This window comes from Lithobates pipiens, unplaced genomic scaffold (assembly GCF_037356315.1).
Source record: "Lithobates pipiens isolate NorthernLeopardFrog02 unplaced genomic scaffold, aLitPip1_a1.2 Scaffold_18, whole genome shotgun sequence".
Classification (NCBI taxonomy): Eukaryota; Metazoa; Chordata; class Amphibia; order Anura; family Ranidae; genus Lithobates; species Lithobates pipiens.
The window spans coordinates 371,290,695-371,317,418 of record NW_027507758.1 but is presented as its reverse complement, the minus strand read 5'-3'; positions in this window follow the sequence as shown (position 1 = coordinate 371,317,418).

Genomic DNA, 26,724 nt, shown 5'->3' with positions numbered 1-26,724 from the left:
TGGTTTGTTTAAAGCATTTCAGTGTGGCGCTTATTGTTGGGTGACTCTTAATGTTTTCTGGTAGAAGTTCGTACTTGATCCAGGGGAACCCGGCTATGGGGTGGTCAGAGAATGCATTTTCTAAAGCTATCCAGTCCTTAGATTTTTGATTCGTGTGCCAGTCTATAATACGTTGTAACTGACAAGCCCAGTAGTAGTGTTGAATGTCTGGTAAACCAATTCCCCCTTTGGTTTTTGGTTTAATCAGCTGCGTATAACTGATTCTGGGCCGTTTGAGGTTCCAAATGAATTCTCTACAAATTTTGGAGATGTTATTTAGAAAGGGCTTAGGGAGTAGGATGGGGATTGTTTGTAAGAGGTATAGAATGCGTGGTAAGATGTTCATTTTTACAATTGCCGCTCTACCGAACCATGAGAAGTGGGCCTTGTTCCATTTTGTAAGATCCTCTTTGAAGGTTTTTAGTAATGGGAGATAGTTTTTTTTGAAAGATATCAGATAAATTAGCGGGTAATTGGATCCCCAGGTAAGTCAAAGCGTCTGATTTCCAGATAAATGGGAAGTTTTGCTTACTGAGGGCTACTTATGGGTCTGGTAGTGAGATATTTAGGGCATGCGATTTAGCGAAGTTAATTTTAAGGTGGGCTATGTATTGGAAAATAGCAAAGTCTTTTAAGAGGTTGGGGATCGTAATCAGTGGGTTGGACAAAAAAAGGAGGATATCGTCTGCAAAAGCGGCCACTTTGTAACTTTTCTGTGCTATAGATATTCCATGTATATCGGGATTGTCTCTCAATCTGCGTAAGAAGGGTTCAAGTGTAAGAATAAATAGGATGGGGGATAGGGGACAGCCTTGACGCGTACCGTTTTTAATATTGAAGGCCTCTGACAGGGTGCCATTTACTCGGACTCTCGCCTTTGGGTTAATGTATAGGGATAGAATAAGGCTTATAATGCGATCCCCAAAGCCAAAAGTTCTTAAAACCGCTTCAAGGTAGTCCCAGGCTAGCCTGTCAAAGGCTTTCTTCGCGTCTAAAGATAGGAAGAATCCCGCGGTTTTAGTGGAAGAGAGCCAGTGATGAATATTGATAGCTTTAAGGGTATTATCCCTGGCTTCTCTCCCAGGGATAAATCCCACCTGGTCCGTTGATATGAGCATAGGAATTAAGGGGAGAATCCTATTGGCTATAATTTTTGCGAAAAGTTTCAAATCGGTATTTAGTAGGGAAATTGGGCGATAACTAGAGGCCAATTCTTTGTCTTTACCCAGCTTAGGGACAACACAAATGTGTGCGTCTAATAGGGAGTTAGAGATTGTGTTAGCTTTTAATCTATTAGCAAAACCTTTCAGGAACGGCGATGTTAGAAGGTTTGAGAATGATTTGTAGTATGTCAGACAGAATCCATCTGGGCCGGGGCTTTTGCCTGTTTTCATATTTTTAAGGGCCATGAGATACTCACTTTCTGTTATTGGGCCATCTATTAATTTAGCTTGCTCAGGGGAAATGGGAGTAGGGCAATTGTGTTGGAGGAAATCAGCAATTATATCTCCCCGGCTCCTGCTATCTTTGTGTGGTTGGGGTTGAGGGGGGAGGTTATAGAGGTCCTCGTAATAACGAGCAAAATGGCTCGCTATTTCCTCACTATTAGTAACAGATGTTGTCGCAGATGATCTGAGTTTATGGACTGTGTTGTTTGCTTTTTTTGTTTGTATAGCCTTAGCCAGAAGCTTACCACTTTTATTGCTTTGCTCATAAAATAGTTTTTGGGATAGGATAAAAGTTTTCCTGGTTTTTTTCCCTAATTCTTCTCTGAGAAGATTACGGGCTTGCTCCAGTTCTTGTAGGGAATCTTGGGCTAGGGTATGTTTGTGTATGCGTTCTAATTTGCGAATGCGGTCTAGCAGTGCATTCGTGCTATCCTGTTGTACACATTTGCGATGAGAAGCAAGTTTTATTAGCTCTCCCCTGACCACACATTTGTGGGCCTCCCACTGCATCAAATGCGACGTATCCGGAGTATCGTTTGTTACAAAGAAATCCTGAATGGTCTTCATGACCGTGTTCAGGTATAGCTCATTTGTTATAAGAGATGCGTCTAGTCTCCAAATTTTAGATCTCTGTGTGTACTCTGGAAATTCCAGAGTAACAGTGATCAGATAGGAAAGCCGGTTCAATTGTAGCCTCTGATAGCAGTGGTAGGTCCCTTTGTGTTAAAAAGAGGTAATCAATTCTAGAATGTCGGTTGTGTGGTACAGAATAGAAGGTGAAATCTCTTACTCTGGGGTGAAGTGTACGCCAGGAATCATGGAGGAGGAGATCCTGAAGCTGGGTTTTAATTTGTTTAAGGGCTCTAAACGGGATTGAGGACGTTCCAGATGAGGCATCCTCCAACGGGTTAAGAGCTACGTTAAAGTCGCCGCCAAGCAGGAGGATGCCTGACTTGAAAGAAGCTAGGGACATAGCAATCTCACGAAAAAAGCTAACCTGCTTTGAGTTTGGGCTGTATATATTAGCTATCGTAATAGGATTATTCCAAATGGTACTTTTGATAAAGGCGTAGCGGCCATTTACGTCAATTAGTGAGTCAGTAATGGCTAAGGGTATGCGTTTTGAAATCAGAATAGAGACTCCCTTGGTTTTCGCGACTGGATTTGTTGCATGGTAGGATGTCGGGAACTCTTTATTTGAAAATTTGGGTACTTGTTCAGATTTGAAATGTGTCTCCTGGAGAAGGATGACATCCGCTTTAAGTTTTTTCATATGTGTCAGGAGTTGTGATCTTTTTTCTGGGATGTTCAACCCTTTTGCATTGAGAGATATTATTTTCAGCTTGTTCTTGATGGAGGTTGTTTTTGTCATAGGCATTCTGGCACGTGTTACAAAATGCTTGTAGTGTGTCAAGTAATTTATATGTGTTTCGTCTAGCTGGTTTAGAGAGAGGAAGATGAGAGGGGATGGGGGAGGGCGGGGGTGGGTAGGTATAAAAAAGGGCAAATAATTTGCGGTATAGATATTAAAGGGGAATGTGGAGGGGGAATGTGGATAATACCGACTGCAAGGATAGTCCCGCTATCCAGCCTTGAAGGAGTTGTCTCCTGTCGGGGGGAGTCAGCACAGCTTTGAGGACTGTACTGTTGTTGGGAGCGGTAGGACCAGTGAAGATGGGATTAGGATATATAAGAGATAGACGTAGAAATAGCAATCCGTAGCTACTCAGAGGGTTATCACAGGCAATGAAAAATTTAAGGGGACAAACATATTCATTAAAGGGGAATACATACATGGGGAATATTAAGGCATTTTGTAAGTCACAGGTGTTCAACGTGTATAAGTTGCGCTTGATTTATATAATGTTGGAAGGCTAACATTCAGGAGAGAGAGTAACGACTAGGTCTAAATTTTGATGGACTCTAAGAGGATACCCCTATACCGATGCAAAATTAAGATCATGAACAAAGAAATATTACATCTGAATGGAGCTCAATAAAATATAGTACCGTCTTGAAATATAAGCGTATACGTATAACTTTTATATTGAACAGACACCACTTATAAAGAAGAAGGAACCCAACTAAAAGAACCGAGAGATTCAAAGAAGTTCAAAGTCCACATTCAGAAGTATTAAACAAAATAGCTAAACATCTTGAACGGTAGACCCTGTCACCCCAGCCTCCAGCATCATGTAGTGGCTACTCAAACGGGAAAACATCTGTAGATATTACCGTCTCGTATACGGGAGATGGATGGGTATAGATTGTGACCTGCTAAGTGTCTGGGTGACAGGACATACCTCTAGGGACATATGTTCTTCAGGATATCTCAGAAATGGAACATGTCATTTGTAGAGGTAACCGGCTAACAATATTTGCAAATAAAACCTGGTGTTTCAGGAACTCTTTTGGGGGGGGGGGGGGGGATACAGCAGTTAGATTTTGTACTCCAACTAAATAGTCTTAACCCCCTTTTAATAGGCAGCGCCGTCCTGGCCTGTAATAACGAGTGTGAGAGTTCCAAATCTGCGGGGAAAACAGATTTTGAGTTACGACAGATCAAGCTTTTTCAATCTGGTCCAAGTCACAATATTGGAGTATTCTAATGCAATGGATAAGATAAGGAGAGATTTGACACTCCCCTGGTCCGTTTAGCGGTAGAAGCTTTGGAAGAAGGGCGTTTCGTGTCCAATAACAGAGAAGTCATCTCTGGATGTGTAAACGTAGAGAGTGTATGATTTCTCCAGTTTGAGGAGATACTGTTATAGCACGTGTGTCAAAATGGAGCTTGACATACCTTAAGATCGGGGTAAACTCAGCTGAATGCAAGAGGAAACTAAGTTCAGTCTTTCCTAGCCTTTCTGTGCACCGGGGAAGCCGGGACACTACCTTCTCTCGGAGAGCGTCGGTGCGCTGGTGCGGGCGAAACGCGGTTGGAGAGCCTTCGACGTCTGGACGCTGAAGGGTTGTCGCGGTGCTGTATCTCCATTATTTCTTCACGTTGCGGAGCGTCAGAGCGTGTTTCGTAGTGCCAATCTGGGATAACGATTGGCGGAATACCCAAATTTTCGCAGAATGTGGTAGCGTCTCCAGGGTGTCTTATGTACGCAAATCGTCCTCCAGAGCCCGCCTGTAGGCAAAAGGGGAACTTCCACCTATAGGGGACATTTCTTTCCCTCAGGACGTCTAAAATCGGGCGCAAAGCTCTTCTCTTCTGCAAGGTGATTTGAGATAGGTCTTGATACAAGTTGATTTCTGCCCCTTGAAACAAAATATGTCTTCTGAGCCTGGCTTGTTGCATGATGTCCTCCTTCAATCTGAAGTTAGTGAGACAGCCGATGACATCTCTTGGAGGGTCCGTATCTCTGCCTCTGGGACGCAGAGCCCTATGAAGCCGTTCCATATCTATAGGAAAATCAAGGGGACGACCCAGGAGGTCATTGAAAATGCTTAGCACTGCTTGGGGCAGGTGTTCAGAATCAATCGCTTCAGGAAGGCCTCTGATTCTAATGTTGTGTCGGCGGCCCCTATTGTCCAAATCTTCGATGTGCCTTTGCATATTTTGCATTTGGACATATGTTGAGTTCAGAGAGCTCTGTGCAGCAGTGATGGCCACTTCATGGCGATCAGTCATATCCTCCACTTCCTCAAGGCGACCAGCCACAGCATGCAGGTCTAATCTGAGCTCAGAGATTGCAGCAGACAGTGTGTTTTTGATATCAGCAGCCACTGCTCTGAGGTCCTCTAAGCTCAGGCTGCTTCTAGGAGAGGGCGGTGTGTCACTTGTACGAGCGCCTGTGTGCCTCGTGGGGCTGCAGCTTACCTCTCTGGAGGCCTGAGATGTCGGAGCGGGCTCCCGAGAGCGGGACCGAAAAATCTCCGGAATGCTGCCGGTCAGCGGTGCTTCGTGGCGCCGTGGGGAGCGCGAACGAGTGGCGGTGTGTTCTTTGTCCGTTTTCCCCATGATGGGCGAGTGTGTGTCCCGCTAATGCAGTTGAATAACCTCGGAGTAGCGGAGGAGAGAGATCAAGCAGCCATCTTCCGCCGGGTCCAGGCCACGCCCCGTTTACTCATTCTAAGCCAAATTTCAATGAGTATAAATCAGTGGTTCTCAACCCTGTCCTCAGGTACCCTCAACAGGCCATGTTTGCAGCTTTTCCTTTATCTTGCACAGGTGCTTTAAATCGGTCAATGGCTTGGTATTTTGGACAGCTATTTTATCAAAGAGAAATCTCCAAAACATGGCCTGTTGGGAGTACTTGAGGACAACGTTGAGAACCACTGGTGTAAATGACTGAAGCCTCTGCTGTTTGTGTTTACTCTTTTGTGGTTTGAAATCCTGGCACTGGGCAGCAGTAAAACTTTGTATAATGTAAAAAAAAACATTTCCAGTGACATGAAACCACTTTCCTTTATTTTAAGCAGGCCTAAAATAAATATTAAGCAGTATTGCTGGTTTTATAAATTTGCATGCAAAAATTGATGGATATGGTAAATAATACAATTGAAAGTAGCACACTATACAAATGAAAAAAAAAACATAAAAGATAGGCTATTGCCTCTATTTTATGCATTCTACCAATGCAAAAGATGTAACTCACATAAAGCACAATACAAAAACACCCACCAAAAAAAATGGCAAATCTGCTGTTTAAAATAAACATGGTACGCGGTACCCATATATGTGCTTAACTCAATGAGAGCTTTGCTAGGATGCCTAACACATGCTCAGGCTCATTTCCTTACTTCATAAACTGATCAAAAGAGGGACTTAATTTCTCTTGTACAATAACCCATTCTATACCAATAAATTCCCCCCCCCCCCTTTGCTCCTATAGTGTCAAATTTGCACACCTACATATGTGCCAGGAAGATGTGAATCAAACATAAAAATAAGGTATACAGTAAATGGGCCACAACTGTTGATTTAACCCATTAGGTTATTATTTTTGCATTAAAATGCAGCCAAAATCACCCCTATTAAGGCTAATCCAAAGCTGATAAATATTTTGTTCTTAGCCCTTTAAGTGACTTATTATGATGTGATATAAAATGTAGCACCTCTAGACTTATATCCCATACAAACTCTGGATAGCCGCACACTGGAAAAAGACTTGAAATCCCATCTTTAATTGAAACAACGTGGGTCACATCAAAACAAAATCAAAAATCCACAGCAAAAGGAATAACAGGGTGCAGGAAAATTCTGACACGTTTCGCACCATAATCAGTGCTTACTCATAGCTAATGAGTAAGCACTGATTATGGTGCAAAACGCGTCAGAATTTTCCTGCACCCTGTTATTCCTTTTCCTGTGGATTTTTTGATTTTGTTTTGATGTGACCCACGTTGTTTCAATTAAGGATGGGATTTCAGGGGGGGCGTGGCCGACTTCCGGTATGTGAAGACCTGTTCCTGAGAGCTCCTGACCGCGCCGAAATCCTTAACTTATCCTGACCAGCCTGAGAACCAGGATCACCCCATTGAGCAGTGCATTCGATCCGGGAACACACCGGGCACATGAGCATGGTCAACAAATACGGCCCGCGGGTGGGTGGCAAGCCCGCGGACCGTTTGGCCAGGTTCGCACGTGAGGCCGGCCAAGATGGCGCCCGGACGGGTGCAGGGACACATGGCGCAGCGGAGCTGAATGCGGGCCGGGACACCGAGGGGGACCCAGACTGGCCTGATATCACGGATCCTCTGGCTACTCCCCTGCCATTCCCTCCGCCTGATGCAGAGGAAGGAGGCTCCGGTGCACAGGTAAAAGAACCCACGCTGGCTCAAATCATGGACACTATTAAAAGCTGCCATGCGGCGCTATCTACCCAGATAGAAACCATCTGAGTAGACTTTGCTATACTGAAAGATGATGTCCAGAAAATCAGGCAGAGGGTCAGTGAAGCAGAGCAGCGCATCAGCACAGTGGAGGATGACCTCAATCCATTAATGGTGCAGGTGAGAGATACTGCGGCGGACTGCAAATCCCAGGAGGCCAAATTGGGGGACATTGAAGACCGACATCGAAGGAATAACCTACGCTTTTTGGGGTTCCCGGAGGGTTCCGAGGGAAAGCAGACAGAAGAGTTTCTGTTATCCTGGCTTAAACAAACCTTTGGCACAGAATGCTTCTCTCACCTCTTTGCTATTAGGGATGAGCCGAACACCCCCCGGTTCGGTTCGCACCAGAACTTGCGAACGACCCCCGCGTTCGGTACGAACGTTAGAACCCCATTGAAGTCTATGGGACTCGAACGTTCGAAATGGAAAGTGCTAATTTTAACGGCTAATATGGAAGGTAGTGTCCTAAAAAGGGTTTGGGGACCTGCCTCCTGCCTCAGGGGACATGGGTCACTGCAAAAAAAAGTTTTAAAAATGGCCGTTTTGGCGGGAGCACTGATTTTAATGACGATTAAAGTGAAAAAAAAAAGTGAAATATTCCTTTAAATATGGTGCCTGGGGGGTGTCTGTAGTATGCCTGTGAAGTGCCACGTGTTTCCCGTGTTTAGAACAGTCCCTGCACCAAATGACATTAAACGGAATTAACACCATTTAAAACTGCTTGCGGTTTTAATGTTATATCTGGTTCCTGCAATATGGTTGAAAATCATTGAGAAAAATGGCATGGGTAGCCCTCCCTGCCCATTACCAGCCCCTTTAGGTCTTGTACGCATATTAAGGGGAACCCCGTACCCATATTAAAAAAAGGAAATGCGTGTGGCCCCCAGGCCCTATATACTCAGAACAGCAGTATACAGGCGGTGCAAACAAGATAGGGACTGTGTAGGTTTGTTGTGTTAAGTTGAATCTGTTTGTAATTTTCAACTGGTACATTTTTAAAGTGTAGCTCCATTCAAAAAAACTATTTTAAAGCTTTTTGGAAAACATAGGGAAGGGTTATCACCCCTGTATAATTTGTTTTGTCGTCCATCTTTTTTCATCTCACTTGCTGCTGTCTCCTTGCGTTTGCAAGTAGGAGATGTTTGTAAGTTGGATGTTTGAAAGTAGGGGCCTGCCCTATATTATAGCGGTATGTACTGGGTACAGAGCACGCAGACAGCATGCACTATCTCCTAACACTACTGACTGCAAGCTCTATTATTAACCACTTGACCACTGGGCACTTAAACACCCTTAATAACCAGACCAATTTTCAGCTTTCGGTGCCCTCACATTTTGAATGACAATTACTCAGTCATGCAACACTGGACCTATAGGAAATGTTTGTCCTTTTTTTCACACAAATAGAGCTTTATTTTGGTGGTATTTAATCACCTCTCAGTTTTTTATTTTTTGTGATATAAAAGAAAAAAGACCGAAAATTCTGCGAAAAAATGAATTTTTCTTTGTTTCTGTTATAAAATTTAGCAGATTAGTCATTTTTTCTTCATAAATTTTGGCCAAAATTCATACTACTACATATCTTTGGTAAAAATAAGTACAAATTGGTGGATATTATTTGGTCTTTGTGAAAGTTATAGAGTCCACAAGCTACGGTGCCAATATCTGAAAATTGATCACACCTGAAGTACTGACGGCCTATTTCCTTTTTTTTTTTTTTTTTCCACAAAATTGTCATATTATCAGGTTATTTCACACACACAGCATATGCATACCACAAATTACACCCCAAAACACATTCTGCTATTACTCCCGAGTACGGCGATACCACATGTGTGAGACTTTTACACAGCGTGGCCACATACAGAGGCCCAACATGCAGGGAGCGCCATCAGGCGTTCTGGAGCACCCAGGCCAATTCTGACATTTCTCTCCTACATGTAAAAATCATCATTTATTTGCTAGAAAATTACAGAGAACCCCAAAACATTATATATATTTTTTTTTAGCAAAGACCCTGGAGAATACAATGGTGGTCGTTGCAAATTTTTATCTCACACGGTATTTGCACAGCAATTTTTCAAACACGTTTTTTTGGGGGAAAAAACAGTTTTGTGCTTAAAAAACAAACAAAAAAAACAGTAAAGTTAGCCCAATGTTTGCATAAAGTGAAAGATGAAGTTATGCTGAGTAAATAGATATCAAACATGTCACTCTTCAAAATTGCACATGCCCGTGGAATGGCGCCAAACGTCGCTACTTAAAAAATCCCCATAGGCGACGCTTTAATTTTTTTTTTACTGATTACATGTTTTGAGTTGCAGAGGAGGTCTAGGACTAGAATTATTGCTCTCGCTCTAACGTTCTCGGCGATACCTCACATGTGTGGTTTGAACACCGTTTTCATATGTGGGCGGGGCTTACGCATGCGTTCGCTTCTGCATGCGAGCACATGGGGACATGGGCGCTTTAATTTTTTTTTTTTGTTCATTTTACTTTATTTATTTTAGTTTGACATTTTTTTCCCCAAAAATATATTTTTGATCACTTTTATTCCTATTACAAGGAATGTAAACATCCCTTGTAATAGGAATATGGGGTGACAGGTCCTCTTTACAGTGAAATCTGGGGGTCAATATGACCCCACACCTCACCTCTAGGCTGGGAAGCCTGAAATAAAAAATAAAAAAAAGATTCTGGCTTTGATCGTACTGGCGAGTTGGTAGAAGCACCGGAGGGCGGAGAGGGGTGGGGGGCGTCTATGGCTGGGTATTTCAGGGTATCACCGAGTATGGCTGGGTATCTCCGAGTATGGCTGGGTATGGCAATTTATGGCAGGGTATTGCAGAGTATTGGCGGGGTATTGGCGGGGTACTACAGAGTAATAGCAGGGTACTGCAGAGTATTGGGGGGTACTGCAGAGTAATGGGGGGTACTGCAGAGTAATGGCAGGGTACTGCAGAGTAATGGCAGGGTACTGCACTGCAGAGTAATGGCGGGGTACTGCAGAGTAATGGCAGGGTACTGCACTGCAGAGTAATGGCGGGGTACTGCAGAGTAATGGCGGGGTACTGCAGAGTAATGGCGGGTACTGCAGAGTAATGGCAGGGTACTGCACTGCAGAGTAATGGCGGGGTACTGCAGAGTAATGGCGGGGTACTGCAGAGTAATGGCAGGGTACTGCAGAGTATGCACTGGTATTGCAGAGTATTGGCAGGGAATTGAGGGGTTAAATTCGGTGAGCAGCGATGTGGGCACTGCAGATGCAGCCCACATCGCTGCTGACACCGATCTCTTTCCCCTCCGCTGTACCGATCGGTACAGAGAGGGGAGGGAGGAACCGGCGTCATAACATGACGCCGGTTTGTTTACAAGTGATCACTCCGTCATTTGACGGAGCGATCACGTGGTAAACGGCCGCTATGAGCGGCCGTTTACCGTGATCCGTGATGCGCCGGGTCCTGTGGACCCGGCGGTCACGGATGCTCTCGAGTGCGCGCCCCAGGGGGCGCGCGAGAGCAGAATTCTGGGAGGCCGTTAATTAATGGCCTCTCAGAGTTAAACAACCGCACTGAAGCCGTTAATCGGCAATGGGCAGTTGTTAAGTGGTTAAAGCTAGATCACTAGCTATATAGGTGAGGTGAATATAGTGGTGTATACTGCGGTCAGGGCACAGACAACAACCACTACACAGCAGCAAGATAGGAAATCAGCCAAAAACGATTGGTGTGTAACTGTGTTGAAGGTACACAGAACACCCACTGCTTCAGATGCTAACACACTACACGAGGCCGCCTCAAAGGCGGCCTTATATAGTGTGGGGCGTGCACTACACAGCCTGAGCTATGATTGGCCACAGGCAGGATGCCTGTGGCCAATCATGGCTCTCCTCGCTACTGGCGCTGCGATTGGCCAAGCATGCGGGGTCACAGTGCATGCTTGGCCAATCATGAGGCAGCAATGCACTGCGCCATCGCAGTGCATTGTGGTCCGCGCGCGCGCCACTTGAATTTTGACGCGAACGGCCAAAACGTTCGGAATTCGCCGAATGCCCGAACAGCCAATGTTCGAGTCGAACGTACGTTCGACTCGAACACGAAGCTCATCCCTATTTGCTATTGAGAGGGCTCATAGAGTCCCACTGAGGGCACAACAACCTGGCAGGTATCCTAGACCCATACTAGCTTGCTTTCTCTACTTCAGAGATAAAGAAGCCATACTACGCAAGGCCCGCAACATGCCTGAGATACTGTATAACAACAACCGGATAACTATTTTCCCTGACTTCTCGGCTGCGACACAGAAGCAGAGGGCGGCCTTTCAGAGTGTGAAAATGAGGCTGCGGGAACGCAGCCTTCCATACAGCATGCTGTACCCGTCCAGATTACGTGTGGTCCAGGGAGGGAAAACGCAGTTCTTTACATCACCCAGGGAGGCCAACAACTGGATTGAATCCTTGGGCCCGGCTTGATCAACACTGACATACCTGTTGTGGAACCGGAGGACAGCGAAAGATGTCCAGCCAGTGATTGCCTGACAAATGACACACCAGAAAGCTCACATGGCATTGACACTTGAAGTATTGCTGCACTTGCACTGTTGCTGCGGCCTGGCAGGCTGGGAGAAATCCTGCTAGCGACGCGGTCTGTACTTTGCTCTTTTGGAATCACATACCCACCCTTGATCCCCCGGTCCGGCTGGACTGGGAGTATTCCCTTCTCAGGGGTGAACATGTCTATTGGTTTGCAGTTGGGGGTACAGGCTCGTGGGTTGTTTGGGGCTACGGGCAGGGTGGGGGGAGGGGAAGTTCTGATCCACGGTTATGGATCACAGTTTACTGCAGATGGATCTTCTGACTTTTGCACTATTTTTTATAACATGTTCGTATTGTGGAGTTTGAATGTGCCCCCCCTATTTTGGGGGGAGTTGTTACTGCTGCTCTATAATGCACTAGGAGGCATGGGAGGGTGGGGTGGGATGCTCTGCCCGCTCTATGTGGATCCCAAACACACCATTTATAGCCGCTGTCATGCTCCTTACTTGTTGATTTTAGTACTCACTCACCATGCAATCACTTAAACTGATATCGTGGAATGTGAGAGGCCTCAACTCCAAGATTAAACGCGCCTTAGTATAAAATCAAATATATCCAAAAACATAACCCAAGTGTAATCTTTCTCCAGGAAACACACCTGACGGGATCTAAGACATTGGCCCTTCATAGGGCTTTTGTGGGCAGGGCGTTCCACTCTACGTATTCCAACTATGCCAGAGGGGTCTCGGTCTTGGTTTCCAAGACATTATTGTGTCATACTAAGGTGGTCAAAACGGATCCTATGGGTAGGTTTGTGGTTCTGGTGTTGGAATTAGAAAACAGAGTGTATACGTTTATAGCTGTATACATTCCCCCCCTTTTACTATAGAAATATGGGGAACAATAATGGAGGCTGCCCTCCGAGTTGCAGAGGGTCCCATTATTCTTGCGGGGGATATGAATTTGGTGCTAGCACCTGATGCCGACAGATTTGGAATGGCGCCTAGGCATGGTTCCCCGTTGGCTCAGTGTGTTGGGTCATATAACCTGGTGGAGGCCTGGAGGTGGAAAAACCCACATGTTAGAGCTTACTCTTGTCACTCCACCATGTTTAATACTCTTTCTAGGATTGATTTATGTTTTGTGTCCAATGAATTGCTGCCGAGAGTGCTGGAGGCCCAATATCTGCCTCGTGCTGTCTCGGATCACTCCCCACTTATGGTCACCTTTGACATGGAGAGACCGAGAGGGTACGTGGTGTGGAGGTTGAGCCCATTGTGGCTCAAGGAGGAGAGTTTCGAGAGGTCTACTCAGTCGTCTATTGGTGACTTCTGGGTTGACAACCGGGCAGGGGCCCCTGTCGGAGTCACCTGGGAAGCGTTTAAGGCCACACTTAGGGGCTCAGTAGCCGGGGTTATTACACAACTTAGATCAGACAGTCAGTGGAAACTCATGGAGGCAGAAAGGAAGGTGACAGATGCAGAGGTGGAATACATAGCAAACCCCAATTCCGATACGTATAGAGGTTGGAGGGAAGGGGTGCACCACTTAGATCTTGTCTTAGTAGAAAAGACCCGGAAAAAACTTCTATATCAGGCGCAGCGCATATTTAAATTTGGTAATAAGAATAGTAGCCTGTTGGCATACCTGGCCCACTTGCAGCAAACCCCAGCTTCTATCCCACGTATATATGACAAGCATGAGACCTTATGTACCACACAAACAGAAATAGCGCAGGCATTTGTGCAATTTTATTCTGAACTGTATTCTTCTAGGGTGGACTATGGGGAGGAAGAGGTGCGTGACTACCTAGCCCCCATTCCGCTCTTAGAATTGGGGGTGGAGGCGGTGCAGGACTTGAAACTTCCCATTACTGTTGAGGAGACACTCGCTGCAATTCGTGCCCTCAGCCCGAACAAGACGCCAGGTCTGGACGGTTTTCCGGCTGAGTGGTACGCAACGTTTGCGGACGGTCTGGCCCCCAGATTGTTGCAAATGTTTATAGCTGCTTTGGAACAGGGGGAGCTTCCCGAATCCCTGAGGGAGGCGCTTATTGTACTGATAACGAAGCCGCACAAGGACCATGAGCTATGTGAGTCCTATAGACTCATATCATTGATTAATGTTGATGCCAAAATATTGGCAAAAATTCTGGCCCTGAGACTTAATAGGGTGATAGCGTCTGTTATTCATCCGGATCAAACGGGCTTTATACCCGGGAGATCGACGGCGATCAATCTTAGGCGTCTGTTTACCATTCTTCAGTCGGAAGGCCAGGATCCGGACACAGGAGTAGTGGTGTCCTTAGACACGCATAAAGCTTTTGATTCCATTGAATGGTCCTATTTGCTAGCGGTCCTTGGGCGGTTGGGCTTTGGCCCGAGGTTTGTGGCATGGGTGAAATTGTTGTACACTAGGCCGAGGGCGAGGCTCAAAGTGAATAATATTATTACAGACCCTTTTGAGATTACAAGGGGCACTCGGCAGGGGTGTCCATTGTCGCCCCTGTTGTTTGCCCTAGCTATTGAGCCACTGGCGGCGAGCTTAAGGTTGAACTTAGGAATCCAGGGTTGCAAGATAAATGACAGGGAGGAAAAAACCTCCCTATATGCTATGCTATATGCTATATATGATATATAGATCTCTAGGTTTGGTGCATACTCAGGATTTAGAGTAAACTGGAATAAGTCCATGCTTCTCCCGTTATCCCCCGGCTATGATCCTGCTTTGCCATCGGAGGTACCCTTAAAGAAGGTCTCCCAGTTCCGTTATTTGGGGGTTGTGGTGCAGTTACCACTGAGTAATTACACTAAAAACAATATCTCACCTTTGATCCTAAGACTGAAAGAAAATCTACAGACATGGCGTACCCTGCCCCTTAACCTTCTGGGTAAAATAAACATATATAAGATGATATATCTTCCCCGTTTTTTGTATCTGTTGTGGCATGCACCGATCTACATCCCTAAAAAAGTATTTCAGGGTATCAATAAAATCCTGGTATCCTTTTTGTGGGGAGCCAAACCGGCTAGAGTGTCATTGGACATGTTGCACCTGCCGATTCGCTTGGGAGGTCTGGCTTTGCCAGATTTACAGGGTTATTATCTAGCCTCCCAATTGACACATGTGCACTGGTGGGGCTTCCCGGCACTGGATATTGCCTCGGTGGCCACCCAGGCGGCCCAGGTCCACTCTTATGAGGCACTAATTAATGTGCTATATAGGAACGGTCCCTATCCTACACATGGAGCTGGTATCCTGAAGCTATCCCATAAAATATTCCATATCTGTAATGCTAAAATGAAGGGATCTAGCCTAGCTGAGTCGCCCAATGCCCCCTTGTGGCATAACCCTCAGCTGGTGGAGATCTTTAAAATGCCGGATGGGGACTGTTGGGCAAAATATGGGGTAAAGTATGCACATCAACTTTTTCAAGAGGGAATTTTCAAGTCCTTTACACAATTTCAGACTGAATACAAACTGCCTAATACATTTTTTTATAGATATTTGTAACTACGGCATGCTGTATGTGCACAATATGGCGGACAGGAAGTGATACTGACCCCTTCAAAATTAGAGCAGCTAATAAAGGAGGAGGACCACACCAAGCTCATATCAAGGTACTATTTGGCTTTAATGACATCTTCCTCTGTCAGGATGGGCAGGGTGTCCGCACAATGGAAGTCGGACATTCCGTCCATCACAGAGGAATCCTGGGAGGAGGTCTTGGACACGGCCCTCTCATCGGTGATTTCGGCTAGGGACAAACTGATACAGTTTCACTATCTCCACAGGATCTATTATACCCCACTGAGGCTCCACAAAATGGGAAGGATGGACTCCCCTGAGTGTTATAGATGTAGGGGGGCGGTAGGGGACTTCTTTCACATGGTCTGGCTATGTCCGGACATTGTAAAATTCTGGAGGGCAATCCTTACATATCTAGAAGATGCTTTAGCCCTACCCAATATTTATTCTCCTGCTCGGTGTTTGTTGGGGGTGCTGGAGGAAGAAGGTATATCTGCATCTCAGAAGTCTCTACTTAGAATACTTTTTTGCTATGCTAAAAAAGCAATTGCTCTTAAATGGAAGGAGGCCTCCCCACCTTCCTTACAATATTGGATTGATATTGTCAACGGCTCACTGCCGATGTATAAACTAACGTATACAGCCAGGGGAAGCACTAAAAAGTTTGACAAAATTTGGGGGGATGGATTCAATGTGCTCCGTGTGATGGAATAACGGATTAGGGTAGGGAGGGAAGAGGGGTAGACAGTTGCTAAAGTAAGGGGTCTATATAATGCTCAAGATCCTGCACATCATGGTGCTTATCCTCTCTAAAAGAAACATTTTTGGTATTGGTGAAGAATGTGGAGGGAATATGATGGTGCCTACGTAGAGCAGTAGGATGGAAATGTTGTTATTGTTTGAATATTGTAACTAAGCTACCCTGGTCTCTGGAGGCCAGAGTCAATCCCTGGATGTACAATTTGAACATGTTGTATACAGATGTGGAATGTTACTCTTGTTTGTTTGTTATAAAATAAGAAAAAATAAAATTTAACCTTTAAAAAAAAGGATGGGATTTCAATTATTTTTCCAATGTGCGGCTATCCAGAGTTTTGTCCTGCTTGTTTGCTCTTCCCCCTCCTTCCTAGCCACAGGATTAGACCAATCAGCAGGGATGGGATTTTAACTATCCAGATATAGACTGGGTGGAGGGAACCGTGCATTCATCTAAGGCTTGTCAGTTCCTAAATGTCTTGCAGGACAATTTTATGGGTCAGATGGTAGACCCACCAGCTAGAAATAAAGCGTTACTGGATCTACTGATTGCCAACAATACAGACCTGATCACAGATGTGGAAAAACGGGGCAATTTAGGTCACAGCGATCATAGGTCAATTGGCTTCAGTATAAATCACACAAATAGGAAACATAAGGGTAATACAAAGACACTGAATTTCAAAAGAGCCAACTTCCCTAAACTACGAACTTTGCTAGAAGGCATAAATTGGGATACAATCTTAGAAACAAACAACACTAGAGGAGAGATGGGTTTGCTATAAGAGCATATTAACCACTTTCAGACCGGACCATTTTGCTGGTAAATGACCAGAGGTCTTTTTACACTTTGGCACTGCGCTGCTTTAACTGGTAATTGCGCGGTCATGCAATGTTGTACCCAAACGAAATTTGCGTCCTTTTCTTCCCACAAATTGAGCTTTCTTTTAAAGGTATTTGACTGACTCTGCGATTTTTATTTTTTGCGATATAAACGTAAAAAGACCGCAAATTTTGAAAAAAAATGATATTTTCTACTTTTTGTTATTAGAAAAATCCAATAAACTCAATTTTAGTCATACATTTAGGCCAAAATGTATTCAGCCACATGTCTTTGGTAAAAAAAAAGTCAATAACTGTATATTTATTGGTTTACGCAAAAGTTGTCACATCTACAAACTAAGGTACATTTTCTGGAATTTACGCAGCTTTTAGTTTATGACTGCCTATCTCATTTCTTGAGGTGCTAAAATGGCAGGGCAGTACAAAACCCCCCCAAATGACCCCATTTTGGAAAGTAGACACCCTAAGGAAATTGATAAGAGGCATGTTGAGCCCATTGAATATTTATTTTTTTGCCGCAAGCGATTGAATAATGACAAAAAAAAAAAATTATTTTTTTTTTTACACAAAGTTGTCACTAAATGATATATTGCTCACACATGCCATGGTTATATGTGGAATTGTACCCCAAAATACATTCTGCTGCTTCTCCTGAGTACGGGGATACCACATGTGGTCGACTTTTTGGAAGCCTAGCCGCGTACGGGGCCCCGAAAGCCAAGCACCGCCTTCAGGATTTCTAAGGGCATACATATGTCATTTTACTCCTCACTACCTATCACAGTTTTGAAGGCCATAAAATGCCAAGATGGCACAAAACCCCCACAAATGACCCCATTTTAGAAAGTAGACACCCCAAGCTATTTGCTGAGAGGCATGTTGAGTCCATGGAATATTTTATATTTTGCCACAAGTTGCGGGAAAATGACAAACTTTATAAATTTTTCACAAAGTTGTCACTAAATGATATATTGCTCACACATGCTATGGGCATATGTGAAATTACACCCCAAAATAAATTCTGCTGCTTCTCCTGAGTACGGGGATACCACATGTGTGGGATTTTTTGGGAGCCTAGCCGCGTACGGGGCCCCGAAAACCAAGCACCGCCTTCAGGCTTTCTAAGGGCGTAAATTTTTAATTTCACGCCTCACTACCTATTACAGTTTTGAAGGCCATAAAATGCCAAGATGGCACAAAACCCCCACAAATGACCCCATTTTAGAAAGTAGACACCCCAAGCTATTTGCTGAGAGGCATGTTGAGTCCATGGAATATTTTATATTTTGCCGCAAGTTGCGGGAAAATTACAAACTTTTTTTATTTTTTATTTTTTTTTCACAAAGTTGTCACTAAATGATATATTGCTCACGCATGCCATGGGCATATGTGAAATGACACCCCAAAATAAATTCTGATGCTTTTCCTGAGTACGGGGATACCACATATGTGGGACTTTTTGGGAGCCTAGCTGTGTACGGGGCCCCAAAAGCCAAGAACTGCCTTCAGGCTTTCTAAGGGCGTAAATCTTTGATTTCACGCCTCACTACCTATTACAGTTTTGAAGGCCATAAAATGCCAAGATGGCACAAAACCCCCACAAATGACCCCATTTTAGAAAGTAGACACCCCAAGCTATTTGCTGAGAGGCATGTTGAGTCCATGGAATATTTTATATTTTGCCACAAGTTGCGGGAATATTACAAACTTTTATTTTTTTTTTATTTTTTTTCACAAAGTTGTCACTAAATGATATATTGCTCACACATGCCAGGGACATATGTGAAATGACACCCCAAAATAAATTCTGCTGCTTCTCCTGAGTACGGGGATACCACATGTGTGGGACTTTTTGGGAGCCTAGTCGCGTACGGGGCCCCGAAAACCAAGAACCGCCTTCAGGATTTCTAAGGGTGTAAATTTTAGATTTTACACCTCACTACCTATCACAGTTTTGAAGGCCATAAAATGCCAAAATAGCACAAAACCCCCCAAAATGACCCCATTTTGGAAAGTAGACACCCCAAGCTATTTGCCGAGAGGCATGGTGAGTATTTTGCAGCTCTCATTTGTTTTTGAAAATGAAGAAAAAAAAAAATAATGTATATTTTTTTTCTTTTTTTCGATTTTCAAAACTTTGTGACAAAAATGAAGGTCTGCAAAATACTAACCATACCTCTCGGCAAATAGCTTGGGGTGTCTCCTTTCCAAAATGGGGTCACTTGGGGGGATTTTGTGCTATCTGGGCATTCCATGGCCTCCGAAACTGTGATAGGCAGTGAGGAATGAAATCTAAAATTTACACCCTTTTATGCCCCGTACACACGAGCGGACTTTTCGACATCCAAACTCCGACGGACTGAGTCCGGCGGACTATCCGATCGTGTGTGGGCTGCAACGGACTTTAGCGAAGCTAAAGTCTGACGGACTTTAGAAATGAAGCATGCTTTAAATTTTCCCGACGGAACTCCGCCGGACCCGGTCCCCTTTGAAAAATCCGCTCGTGTGTGTGCTACTCCGACGGACTAAAACCGACGCTAGGGCAGCTATTGGCTACTGTCTAGGAACTTCCTACGTCGAATCCAGTCGTACGTCATCACGTTCGACTCCGTCGGAGTTTGGTGTGATGGTGTGTGGTCAAGTCCGTTCGGTCGAAAAGTCCGCCAGAACTCCGTCGGAACTCCGGCGGAACTCCGGCGGAACTCCTTTGGAGGTCTGTCAGACTTAATCCCTCTCGTGTGTACGGGGCATTAGAAATCCTGAAGGTGGTGCTTGGATTTTGGGGTACCGTACGCGGTTAGGCTCCCAAAAGGTCTCACACTTGTGGTATCCCCATACTCAGGAGAAGCAACAGAATGTATTTTGGGGTGTAATTTTACATATAACCATGGCATGTTTGAGCAATATATCATTTAATGACAACTTTGTGCAAAAAAAAAAAAAAAAAAAATAATAATGTATTTTTTCCACAACTTTTGTCAAAATATAAAATATTCCATGGACTCGACCTGCCTCTCAGCAAATAGCTTGGGGTGTCTACTTTCTAAAATGGGGTCATTTGGGGAGGTTTTGAACTGTCCTGGCATTTTATGCACAACATTTAGAAGCTTATGTCACACATCACCCACTCTTCTAACCACTTGAAGAAAAAGCCCTTTCTGACACTTTTTGTTTACATGAAAAAATATTTTTTTTTGCAAGAAAATTACTTTGAACCCCCAAACATGAAGTGTTTTTTTAAAGCAAAAGCCCTACCGATTAAAATGGTGGGTGTTTCATTTTTTTTTTTCACACGGTATTTGCGCAGCGATTTTTCAAACGCATTTTTTGGGGAAAAAACACACTTTTTTTATTTTAATGCACTAAAAATCACTATATTGCCCAAATGTTTGATGAAATAAAAAATATGATCTTAGGCCGAGTACATGGATACCAAACATGACATGCTTTAAAATTGCGCAGAAACGTGCAGCAGCGACAAACTACGTACATTTTTAAAAGCCTTTAAATGCCTTTACAGGTGACCACTTTAGATTTACGGAGGAGGTCTACTGCTAAAATTAGTACCCTCGATCTGACCTTCGTGGTGATACCTCACATGCATGGTGCAATTGCTGTTTACATATGCCACCAGACCACGTTCCGCGTTGCGCCTTAGCAGGGGGGGACAGGGGTGTTTTTTTTTTTTTTTTTTTTTTTTATTATTTATTTTGCTTTTTTATTTATTTTTTAAACTGTTCCTTTCATTTATATATATTTTTTTATGATTTTTATTGTTATCTCAGGGAATGTAAATATCCCCTATGATTGCAATAGGTAGTGACAGGTACTCTTTTTTTAAAAAAATTAGGGTCTATCAGACCCTAGATCTCTCCTCTGTCCTCAAAGCATCTGACCACACCAAGATCGGTGTGATAAAATGCTTTCCCAATTTCCCAATGGCGCTGTTTACATCCCGCAAAATCTAAGTCATGAAATGCTCGTAGCTTCCGGTGTCTTAGGCCATAGAGATGATTGGAGCCATTCTGATCTCTGATCAGCTCTATGGTCAGCTGGCGGAACCACCGGCTGCATTCTCAGGTTCCCTGTTGGGACAAGAGAGCCTGAGAAAACCATGGAAGATGGTGCGGGGGGGGGGGGACATTCCCTCCCACTGCTTGTAAAAGTAGTCTAGAGGCTAATTAGCCGCTAGGATTGCTTTTACATAAAAGCCGACCGCTGGCTGAAAAGAATGATACCAAGATGATACCTAAACCTGCAGGCATCATTCTGGTATAAGCACTCAAAGTCCCGCAACATACCAGTATGTTGCTGGAACTGGTTGGGCATATATTGTAATTTTTTTTTCATGCAGCCTGTGGGCTGAACAAAAAAAAAATATTGATCGGTGGGTATGCCCACCATTAGATACCACCCTTCATCCACCCACTTTCTAATGGTGGGCATACATGCACCATTTATATATGCCGAAGCATGGGGGCATCCTCCCGCAAAAGGTAGGAGCAGATCGCTCCTCCACCCCGTATGCCCCCATGCTTCGGCATATATGCTCTTTTTTAACTGTGGTGGTGAAATCACCCCCGACAGTGCTGGAGTCGCGGCTTTATGTATCATGGGAGCAAACGCTGTTGCTGTCAAGATAAATAAATCCGCTCTGCAGCAGAATGGCGTACCTGCTAAGCAAATGATGGTTAACAATAAAACAAAGTAACATTACAGTATAACAGTAGGACTTACCATACCTGCAAAGCAAATACAAAAAAAATCGCAAAAAATAACACATTTAACACAATCTGTGCCTAAAATATATATATGCCGAAGCATGGGGGCATCCTCCCGCAAAAAAGTTATGCCGCGTACATACATTCAAACTTTTCCACGGGCAAGCCCTCCGTCGGAATTTTGACTGTATGTACGCGGCATTAGGAGCAAAATCGCTCCTCCACCCCTTATGCCCCCATGCTTCGGCATATATGCTCTTTTTTAACTGTGGTGGTGAAATCACCTCCGACAGCGCTGGAGTCGTGGCTTTACATATCGTGGGAGCAAACGCTGTTGCTGTCAAGATAAATAAATCCACGCTACAGCTGAATGGCGTACCTGAAAACAAAAAATGGTTAACAATAAAACATTGCAGAATAGAATACAGTACAAAGGAGCAGAACAATAGAGAGAGAATAGAGAGAGAGAGAACAATAAAACGACAACTATTTTTGTTTTTTTTATTTTATATTTTTTTTGGTTTTTTGTTTTTTTTACTTTTTTTTTTTTTTAACACTTTTTCTGTTGTAACGGTTCCAGCAGTTTGGGTCTCTCAAAATGCGATGGCATCTTGGGAGACCCTGTGAACGTGTGCCTAGCCTGTGCAATGCTGTACCCTACGCTAATACTCAACTAGTGAATGGTAGCGTTCAAAACACTCACCCTGACAAAGACCAGGCTGGTCAGGACAGCGGGGACAATAAGAACGGGTGTCACGCCTAAATCCGCGCTTTCTGCAGACACGACATTTTCTTTGGGGGGCTCGTTGGGTAGGGGTACTCGGGATGACATAAGAATAATGCCTCTCATGCAGCCGGCTTACTGCATCTGGTAGGGGAAGGTGAGGTGGAGCACCGCATGGATACAGAAGGGCTCTGACGATATCCTCCTGGAATTTGAGGAAGGATCCAGTCCGTCCTGAAGCTTTGTGTAGTACATAAGCATTCAGTATAGCCAATTGGAATAAATAAACAGACACTTTTTTGTACCAGCGTCTGGACTTACGGGCAACTAGATACGGCGCCAACAACTGGTCATTGAGGTCCACCCCTCCCATGTTAAGGTTATATTTGTGGACACAGAGGGGTTTCTCCACAATACCAGTCGCCGTAGGAATTTGGACCGTCGTGTCTGCATGAAGGGAGGTAAGAACGAAAACATTCTTATTATCCCTCCACTTCATAGCGAGCAAATTATTACTGCGCAAGCAGGCTCTCTCCCCCAGCCTAAGACGGGACTCTACAAGCCGCTGGGGAAAGCCCCGGCGATTAGGTCGCACGGTGCCACATGCTCCAATCTGCTGATCAAACAAGTGACTAAACAGTGGCACGCTTGTGTAATAATTGTCCACGTACAAGTGGTACCCCTTTCCGAATAAGGGTGACACCATGTCCCACACTATCTTGCCAGCGCTTCCTATGTAGTCAGGGCAGTTCTCCGGCTCTACGTGACTATCTCTTCCCTCATAAACCATGAAACTACGTGTATAGCCTGTGGCCCTGTCACAGAGCTTATACATCTTGACCCCGTATCTGGAACGCTTGTTGGGGACGTATTGTTTGAATGACAAGCGACCAGAAAACTTAATCAGGGACTCATCAACGCAGACAACTTGATCGGGAGTAAACAAGGCTGCAAAACGTTGGTTGAAGTGGTTTATGAGGGGCCGAATTTTGTAGAGCCGATCGTACTCAGGGTCTCCACGAGGACGACAGAGTTCATTGTCGCTGAAGTGCATGAACCGCAAAATCATCTCGTATCGTGCCCTGGATATGGAAGCAGAGAACACGCGCATATGGTGAATTGGGTCAATGGACCAATATGACCGCAACTCACTCTTTTTGGTTATGCCCATGTTGAGGGAGAGGCCCAGAAAGATTTTAAATTCGGAAACCGTAACTGGTTTCCATTGTCTGGCAAGGGCGGACTGGGGAATAGTGGCGATGTGTTGAGCAGCGTACAAATTGGTTTGGTCCACAATAGATCTAAAGAGATCTTCAGTGAAAAACAGTGAGTAAAAGTCAAGTGTCGTAAAATCAACTGTTTCCACGTTAATGCCAGGTTGGCCAGTGAATGGGGGAAGTACGGGTTCTGCAGAAGTGGTGGGCACCCAAATAGGATTGGCGAATTCTGCAGGAAGGGCACTATGGGTACGACGGGCCTGTCTTTGTCTTCTTGGTGGCAGCGGGACACTACTTGTGCTTGCCACCTCGCCAGCTTGAACTGCACTTATGGGACTCGCCACGTCACCACGTGTTACTGCAGTGCTGGATGTAGGTCCAGGGTGTACTAGGCCGCTGGTGCTTGCCAGTTCACCAGAAGGATGAGCGGCTCTAGTATGTCTCTGCTCCATACGAGTGACCTGCGGTTCCTGCACCTCAACAACAGAATACATATGGGATTGGGCACACCTGTTCTTAGCAGCGGCCTCATCTCCGTCGTCAGAGCTATCTGTCATGGAGCCGCTGTCCTCTACAGGAACGTATTCTGAGCCTGAATCTGACAGATGAGTGACGTCCTCTTCACTATCTGTCATGCTCAGAAACGTGTAGGCCTCTTCACTAGTGTACCTTCGCTTTGCCATTTTGGGCTCTAAATTTAGGGGTACACTAGTGAGACTCACAGGTAAAAAAGCACCTAGCCTGTCAGCGACTGTTTCAAAATGCTACAAAAAAAACTGTTAGCGATCGCAGGGATCAAGCCTGACTCTGCGAACGCTGCAGTTATGTGTGTTGTGTTTTGTAAGTGACAGTGATCGATCGATACTGCACTTGGGTGGGCTGGGCTGGGCTTGGCGGAGGGGCTAAACGCAGGTGCTAGCGGGTATCTGGGCTGATCCCGCTAACAATGCGTTTTGGGAAACCTAAAATGCAGGCAATGCTAATATAGATCTGATCAGATACTATATTACTAAGGGAGGTGTATGCTTTGCGCGTGGGTGTTAGCGGTACTGGCACTAACCTGACGCTGGGGCGACGCAGGCCTTATCTGACCCTCAAACTTATATCACCCGCCGGGTGATCAGGGGGTTAAACCTTTATTAGGTAATAAATGGCGGGTGCCCTGAAACAAAAAAAAAAATAACTAACCAACCAGCGTCACCTGTAACAGTTATATGGTGATCACTGGTGAAAGGGTTAACTGGGGGGCAATCAGGGGGCTATGCGGTAGTATATGGGGGTCCCTGACGCTATAAAAAGCTGCGGCGAACCCAAATACTTACCTGCCTAACTAGCGTCACCTGTAACACTAATACAGCGATCAGAAAAAAATCGCTTATTAGTGACACTGGCGACGGGGGGTGATCACGGGGTTAAACCTTTATTGGGGGGGTTAGGGGGGCACCCTAGAGCTAAAGGGGGCTAACCCTAACTGCCCTAACAGTTATTACAGTCACAAATGACACCAATGCAAAAAAAAAAAAAAAATGCACTTGGTGTCACTGTGACTGGGGGGCAGGGGTGATTGGGGGGTGATCGGGGGGGTGAAAAGTGTGCCTGGCGTGTTCTACTGTTAGTGTAGTGTGTTGGTGCAACTCGCCGATCCTCTCTCCTCCGTGCCGGAACGAAAAAGACCGACACGAGGAGAGATTACATCATTTCCTCTCCTGTGTTTACATTACAGGAGAGGAAGTGATGTCACGAAGACTTTCTATTCGCCGGGAGCGATCGCGAGGGGGTGGCCGTGAATGAATGGCCGCCCCCTCATCCCGCATCGGTCCCGAACGAATACCGACCGCCGCAGGCACCGGGCGGGGGCCCGATCGGGCCCTCGACCCGGGGGAAGGCAGGGACGTACATGTACGCCAATATGCCTGCCCGTGCCATGCTGTCGACGTACATCGTCGTGCGGCGGTCGGGAAGTGGTTAAATAAGGACATTAGCCAATGCATCCCATTGGGTAATAAATGTAAAAGAGCAAACAAAAGTCCTGGATGGCTTAACTCCAATGTAAAAATGCATATAAAAGCAAAGGAGAAGGCCTTCAAAAAATACAAGCGTGAGGGATCATCATCAGCATTCAGACTTTATAAAGGATGCAACAAGAAATGTAAGGGTGCAATAAGGACGGCTAAGATAGAACATGAAAGACACATAGCGGAGGAGAGCAAAAATAAATCCCAAGAAATTCTTGTATGTAAACAGTAAAGGGAGGACAGACCATATTGGCCCCATATAGAATAAGGAAGGACATCTGGTTACAATAGAAGGGGAGATGACAAAGGTATTGAATGTATTCTTCTCCTCAGTCTTCATGAGGGTATTGGGGGGCTTCAGTAACCAAAACTGCAGTGTTTATCCTAATGACACATCACAGGAAACACCTCCATGGTTAACAGAGGACAGAATTAAAATTAGACTTGGGAAACTTAACATTAATAAATCACCGGGACCAGATGGCTTGCATCCGAGGGTACTTAGGGAACTCAGTCTAATTGCCAGACCATTGTTCCTAATTTTTACTGACAGTGTACTGACTGGAATGGTACCAGCTGATTGGAGAAAAGCCAATGTAGCACCAATATTAAAAAAGGGCCCAAAATACATCCCTGGGAATTACAGACCAGTTAGCCTAACATCAATAGTTTGTAAACTCTTGGAGGGAATGATAAGGCACTATATACAAGATTTTAGTAATCAGAATGGTATCATTAGCAGGAATCAACATGGATTCATGAAGAATCCTTCTTCTTGCCAAACCAATCTACTAACCTTCTATGAGGAGGTGAGTTGCCATCTAGATAAAGGAAGGCTCGTAGATGTGGTGTAGCTGGATTTTGCAAAAGCACAGTTCCCCATAAACGTTTACTGTACAAAATAAGGTCCGTTGGCATGGACCATAGGGTGAGTACATGCAGGGCCGGTGCTACCACTAGGCGGATTAGGCAACCGCCTAGGGCGCACTGCTGCCTAGGGCGCCTGGCCGCTGGCTTTTTTATTCCCGCACTGTCCTCCATAGAGTCATATCAAG